Raw genomic sequence first — 7,828 nt, 5'->3', positions numbered from 1 at the left:
AAAATTAGATCGTGACATATGTGCACTAAAGCTTAAATCGTCACATTTGCCATATGTCATATGCCTTATCAATTGAGTCAAATGAAAATGATTAAGCAAAATATACTAAGGAGATGAAAAACTAGAAGTGTCAACAAGATTTCAAATTTTCATTGAGTCAAATGAAAATGATGAAGCAAAATATACTAAGGAGATGAAAAAATAGAAGTGTTAATAAGATCTCAAATTTTCATCTACTCTAGTGTGAACTTTGCAACCTTTCCCTATGATTCATTTGGCACAGCAAAACCCTACAAAGACATGGATGAAAATCAGTCAAAATCTTAAGTAAAGACACATCCAAAAATCAATATCGATAATACCCCATGAAGCATGCCATTTTGCCCTTCTAAAGTCTCCTAAATTTTTTGACAACATAGTTAAAAAATTCAATGTACATAAGAGAAGCCTGTATTAAGATTATGATGAACAAGTTTGCTCATCAATCAACTTCTGCACAGTTAAAGCAGCACAAAGCCAACAAAAAACATTGCTTGACTTCTCAACCGTTGGACCCATTACAAATGCGACACCACCAACTCTATTTATCGACAATAATCTCCGCATTAAGACCAACCATATCCGAAAGAAGAAGAAGAAGAAGAAGAAGATGTTAAATAAAATATTTACTTATCAGATATACGAAAAGAATTACAATATATAAAGATATAAACATTATTTACCCAACTCAAATTGTTCTGCGTTCTCGATACACTCTTCAACATCAAGCGGTACATGAACGACTCTCAACCAATCTTGAGTACAAATCAAAGCTTTCACTACTTTGGGAGTTAAAGAACTTCGAAAGTTATCAAGCATACGACCCGATGTACTAAAAGTTGACTCCGAAACAACGATAGTTACAGGAATGGACAAAATATCTCTAGCCATCAAAGAAATGATCTTATATTTTGAGCCATTAGTCTTCCACCAAATCAAATGTCAAGACCAAGATCCTTTTCATTTTTTTCTTGAAAATACTCATCAAGCTTGGACTTGTTGTTATCGCATCCTTGTTCATTCGAATATAAAAACATTTTCTTCCAAACTTGGCCGTTATACTTCTTTTTTCCTTCACTACCACCCGTATCAGTATTGAAATTTGAACTACTACTACTTGCATCCAAATTATGACCATTAAAATCTTGATCACTTAAAATAAGAGAAGATTGCTCATAAAATTCATACAAACACTCTAATGCATCATTCACCTTGTAATGCATCTCTTTAATTTTCGATTCATCATCATAAATTTGTCCATACACGAAACTCACATAATTTAACTTGGCTCTAGGATTTAACATAACCGCAATCAACACCATCATATTCATTTTATCCAAGCTTCCATAATATTTGTCAAATTTTTTTTCATTTCCACACTTATAACTTGAAGCTTAGGATCCGAAGCATTGACCAAATCTTTCAAATATTTATATAAAAGAGCTATTCCTTGAAAATAATTATTTGAAGTAACATATGAAGTCACAGACATTTGATTGATGGCATCATAGAATATTTTTAGAAAATTTGAAAGAATAATAGCATTTTCTCAATCATCATCACTAGGAGTTTCATGATTAAGCTCACTTACAAAAGATAGATCATGATCTTCCATCATTTCGAAAGTTTTTCTGAACTTTATGGCGGTGTCTAATATAAGGTAAGTGGAGTTCCATCTAGTGGCAATGTCAGGAACTACCGAATCCTTATAAGTGATCTTTTCTCTCTCAATGCAAGATTGAAATCCTTGGGCTCTCATGGGAGAACTCCTTACATCCCTAACCACATTTTGGATACATGCAATGGAGTCATGTACCGTAGTCAAGCCATCTCTCACAATCAAATTTAATATATGAGTTATACACCTCATATACAAAACACTACCATATAATATTAACGACATTTGTTTCAAAAGTTTTTTCCTCAAATAGCTTATTGTAATATCATTCGAGCTAACATTATCCACGATAATTGTAGACACATTTTTTTTCTATTTCCCACTTCTTAATACATTTCTCCATCATTTTTTCAATCTCCTTACTCCTGTGACTATGCATCACCACAAAGTTGATTTTTTTATATAACTTCTAATTTTTATCAATAAAATGTGTAGTAAGACACAAATAATTTAGATTTTGATTGGAACTCCATGTATTAGTCGTGAGTGCGATCCTAGAATTAATCTCTCAAAAATAATTCTTTAAAGAAGTTTTTCACATAAAAACAACTTCATGCAATCTTTTGCCACTGTGAAACGTGATGCATGTTTGAAGAGAGGTTGTAACTCAATAACATATTCACGAAATTCAACACGCTCAACCAAGGAAAAATGTTGCTCATCAAGGATGATGAATCGAGCAAGCATGTGCTTACAACGTTCTTGATTAAATGATCATGTTGATAAGATGCTACTAGTACTAAAATCTCCTCATGCTTTGCCAATCATGTTGACATTATGTGGTGCAAAGAATTTATACCTCTTATCTACATTACGGGGAAACTCTTGTATGTGGTCACTTCCTCATTGCAAAAGTACTGTTAGCAACACAGTACTTAAGCATGGACCTACAATGAATGCATTTCACTTGATATATTTTTCCATCCTTATCACTAATTCTCGAATAATGAGTCCAACATTCGGATGTATATTTCTTATCATGAGGAAGATGAGAACCGGGTACCTTATTTGTGACACTTGAGATAGGGGGTGGCTCTTCTTCAATTTCATCGCTAGAAAACTCTAATTCCGTAATCGAAGTCATCTGCTCACGTCCCTCCACCTCTATTGACGTGTTATCTTGATACATTAACTTCGCACTACACAACAATAATATAATATAATTAGATATTTCAAAACAAATAGCAAACTAGAAATTGTGAATAAGCACCGGTTGAGGTCTGAACTAAATCGATTTTGCAAAAGATATGAATGAAAATCGTGTTCTTCTTTAGGAGTCCTAACCAGTTCCAAAACCGGTTCCGGTTCCGGTTCCTAGAAAAAATGAATTGGGAATTGGAACCGGTCCCCTTGGAATCGGGCACCGAACCGGACCCTCCTCTGGTTCGATTCCAGTTCTCGGGTAACCCAGGAACCACGCTCACCCCTACCAAACAGTTGAGATCACTGTCGCTCAATCTGAGAAGCCTTGGGCTACCTTATTCAGTGGATTGTCACAAACACATTCATAGAGAATCCACCTACAGGGGAAAATATTGGTTGGCATTGTTGTTGGTGCTTTTAGTTTGGATTTTGGAGTACTTGATATTTGACTTATCTTGTCCTATTATGATTTGGAAAGCTTCAAGTCTTAGTCTTTGGTTTGTCTCTTTCCTTCTTCGTTATAGTTCAAATATGAAAATGAAAAAAGAAAAAGAAAAAGAAAAAAGAACCTGTTGGAACTTGGAACCGATCTTGAAACCTGTGACAAGGTAGGTTTTAGGTTATTGGTTTGAACGGGTAGGTTCCAAGTTCCAAAAAATGAGGAACCTGTACCCGAGGGTAAGTTCCAAGTTCTAGACAGAAGCTGTTAGGAATCGGGAACCACTTACCCCTACTAACTAGGGGTCTGAATCAATTCTTCACGAGTTGCATGCTGGCACTTCCGATCAACTTGTTTTCTTAAACTAAATCCAAATTTGAGGTCAATTTTGAGAAATTCAATTGGGAACATCCAAATTTGGTCAATTCAACCTTCTTGAATCTTAGAAATTTAGGCCGATGTGTTCCAATCAAGCCAATTTGAATTGGCCTATTATTGAAATTATCAAACTTCAATTTGACCAAATAAATTCCAATTACAAATGTTAATCTAGCTCACAGTCACAATTCAATAGAAATTAATCTAATCTAGGACATTTCTTGCATAATTAGTTAATCGATGTTATATGTTTCCCGGGCACGTTTCTGCATTTTGTTTTTAGTATTTGATTGTTCGAGTATTGGTTCGTTTTTTAGAAATCCGTTTTCTAGTGTGTCACAGAGAGATGACACAATCGAGATTATGTGTGTCCTAAGACAAAATTGAAGAAGTAGAAGAAGAATTTGTTCGAGGAATGACTTTTTCTCTTTGTAGGAAATGGTTAGGTAATGATGATATTAACAAAATGATTTGAGGAATGACCTTTTCCTGTAGTCGCCTTGAACCATATGCAACGCTTCTCTGTATCTTAAACTGGTAGTCGTTTAGTAAAACTTCACCTGATCTTGAAAGCTCATGTGTATATAGGGGGTGTTTGGTTCAGTTTTCCCAAGGGGCTTTCAGCCCCGAAAACCCCTTGGGAAAAAAAATTAGTGTTTGGTTCAGCATTTGGAGCCCCCATTCCCCAAATGCTAACCTTTAGAATGCTGAAAGCCCTGCTTTGGGCATTTCAGCATTTTCGGCATGCCGGTCCCTTGGTTTAATGAATTTTTGCCGAATGCCTATTTTACCCTCAATATTTCATTAAAAGTCCAATTTTACCCTATATTGAACAAAACCCTAACTTTTTTCACGTTTCCTCTCTTTTGCAGCGTTCTTTGTCGACTCTCTTCTCCTCGTCTCTCTCTCCCTGCAACTTGCACTACTCCATCACGATTTGATTCCGAGCACCACTCCATCAAGGCCAAAGTTCGTCGCGACGAGAGAGCGAGATCTGATCTTCTACCCTCTTGACGAGCGAGCGAATCCAAAATCCGAGCAATCCGAGCACTTTTTCCCGATAGGCTTCGAGGAAGGCGAGCAAAGACTCTTCCTCTGCCTCCCTCTCTCTCTCTCTCTCTAGAATTGCATCCCTCGCTTTCTCTCTCTTCCTGCCTTGGTGGGTTCCTCGCTCTTCTTCTTACTGGCTGAGCCGCCGGTCGTCCAGGTATGGATCTTTCTTTTTGTGCTTGCTTGTTTGGTTCATGCGTCGAAATCAAGATCGCTTGTGGTTTCAGTTTATCGCGTGAAGATCTAATTTTGAGCGCTCCGGCGTTGGTTTTGGTACTTGTCGAGGCTGCCCATGATCGATCGCCTCCTTATTTTTTGGTGGAATCGGGTGTCACGACTGCGTGTATGTCGAGGCAATGGTTGTTTAATCTTTTCGCTTGACGAATTCACTTCGTTTGGCGGGGAACGTTCTGGGTTCCGCATTCTGAAAGGGTGATATGTATAGGGTTGTGTGATTTACTGGTGGTATGTGGATGTGACCACTTCGAGTAGTCCCTGATCTTTGGATCGTCTCTCACCCATTACTGTGATCCAAGGTCCTCCTCTCGCGAATTGACGGCGGCGACGGCTCTGGCTCTGCTTCCTTCTCCTGTGACGGCGACGGCTTTGCTTCCTGCTCTTGCGACGGCGACGGCTCTGCTTCCTGCTCCTGCAACTGACCTTCTGACCCAACTGAAGGAACTAAAGGCCGAGCTCGCCCTCCTCCGCGTCGCCAAGGTCATCGGTGGCACCCCGAACAAGCTCTCCAAGATGTACGTCCCTGTTCTTACTTCTTTTTTAGGCAAGTGACTCTAGGGTGTGTTGGGGGTGGGAATCGACGACCAGGGTTTTGGGTTTTTTGCCTCAGTTATTGATTGGGGGTTGTTTTTTTTTTTTAATTGTTGTTGTTGGAATTCTAGAGATTGGTTCAGCACCAGCCCACTCAGTACCCGACGTTGGAAGAGCTGAGCATCGGGAAAATCAACTTCAAAGCTTTTGATCTGGGAGGCCATCAGATTGCTCGCAGAGTGTGGAAAGACTAAAAGACTAAAGGTATGCCCCGAATGTGAGTTTGAGAGTTCATTTTGCACCTTTGGATGTTGCGCCGAGGGTACTTCGGTTGATTGTGAAGTGTCGCATTGTAGCCCTCACATAAGCTGTAATTGCTACCCTGGGCTTGGATTTTTATGCTCGTAAATGTTTTTTTCTTTCTTCCTTGATGATGACACATTATCAGAGTTGCTTGTTGCCAGTGCTCGATGATTGTCCTGTTCTTGCTCTGTTTAGATTTCTGCAGCTGTAATCTCGTCATGAGTTTTGGTTTTTTTTTTAATTTGTCCGGGGGAGAGGGAGGGGGCGCTCGTTGAATTTTTCTGGTTGTGCTGCACTACGAGTGTGCTGTTTCTGGAGTTACACATCCTTAAGCCTTAGCATTGTCTTGCAAAAAAAAATCTCGCGACTCTGCTACTTTTTACCAATTTCATTTCATGAATTATGTGTTACTTTAAGTGGATGTGCCAAAAAAGAGAAACTAATATGAGTTTGAGCCTCCGCTGAAACTGTGTGGGCTTTGTTTGGGTTGCAATGTGTTTGTGCACATATACCATTCCTGGGTTTTCGAATCTGGCTTCAAAGTTTTCTCATCCACATTGAGGTTCTCTTTTGATCATATTTGATTATTTCTTTAAGTCATTGAGAAATAAGTTTTTTCTTAAACTTATGGTTAAATTTTGGGTGTTGGTTTACTGTCTCGGATGCTTTGGTTATGAAAATTTTGTTTTAGGCTATGGATACAAAATCATGATTTTTTTTTTGTTTCTTTCACTAGCCAACTAAGCAATATTATGTAGAAAAGAGAGGAGTGTACAAGATAATCACAAGAACTGTCCAGAAATTACAAAACCAAAAGTGAGAGTATCAGTGGCTTTAACTAGAAGAACAAAAGGAGGATTAGGCATTTTTTTTTATATTTAAAGGAAGGTTCCTTCTAGCTAGTTCATGGGCTGTCATGTTTGCTGAGCTTGGATTCCAACTTGCTGTTACGGAGGACTTCTCTGTCACAATGTCTTAACATGATTTATGATGGCTTCCATTGACCAAGGAGACTCTAAGGAAGATATACTTTGATTACATTTAGATTATCTCACCTAAACTGATGTGTTGCCAGCTTCCTGATCTTGCAAGTAGATCTCTAGCTATTGCATCTGCAACCTTTATTGAGATTTGATTTTACCAATTAGTTTCCACATGTTTTGTTTGCACACTAGTTACCTGTCCAAACCAGTGAGAGGTAGCTATTACAATTCCAGATTCAATAGTGTAATCTCCATCTATGTTTTGGTAGCCAAATTAACATATTTTCACTTAAGGGGATTCTCGGGATACTTCTGCTTTAATTACGTGATAATAGCTCCAACTTCCATCATTCCTCCTCTTCTCATATCACATTTGTTTGTTTGTGTATATATACATATCACATTTGTTTGTTTGTGTCTCTTAAATTTATTATTTGTTCATGTCAATTACTAGTAGATGAGTTCATCAAAGGCATTTTGGAGCCCGAAAGATGTAGAAATCTTTTGTAACTTGTGCATCGAACAAATTGAAAAAGGCAATCGTCCTGCAAACAACAAAAGAGATGGATGGACAGTCATAATTAATAAGTTTGATGAGCTAACAGGCAAAAAATATGATAAACAAAAAATGAAGAGTAAGTGGGATAACCTCAAGGAAGAATGGAAAAGATGGAGGTCATTGCTTTACAATGAAACTGGACTAGGATGGGATTAAAGGAAGAAAACCATTGATGCGAGTGACGAATGGTGGGAGAGTAAAATTCAGGTTTTCCTTACTTCTTTTTTTACTTTCATGTTAAGCTCGCATTTAATGATACAGCTTATGCAAATGTTTCATTATAATAGGCTAATCCAAAGTTTAAGGCTTTTAGGATGAAAGGCATACATCCTGATCTTGAAGTAAAGTTAGATATGATGTTCAGAGATACAGTTGCTACAGGAGGAATTACATGGAATCCTACACAAGGTTTATGTGTTGATAATGATGTGAAGACCACACAACCTGGTATCGATGATGTTGTAGGGTCTACTGATGAAAACTTTGAG

The sequence above is a fragment of the Eucalyptus grandis genome, chromosome 7, assembly GCF_016545825.1.
Source record: "Eucalyptus grandis isolate ANBG69807.140 chromosome 7, ASM1654582v1, whole genome shotgun sequence".
Taxonomy (NCBI): domain Eukaryota; kingdom Viridiplantae; phylum Streptophyta; class Magnoliopsida; order Myrtales; family Myrtaceae; genus Eucalyptus; species Eucalyptus grandis.
Note: the sequence above shows the minus strand (reverse complement) of the source record.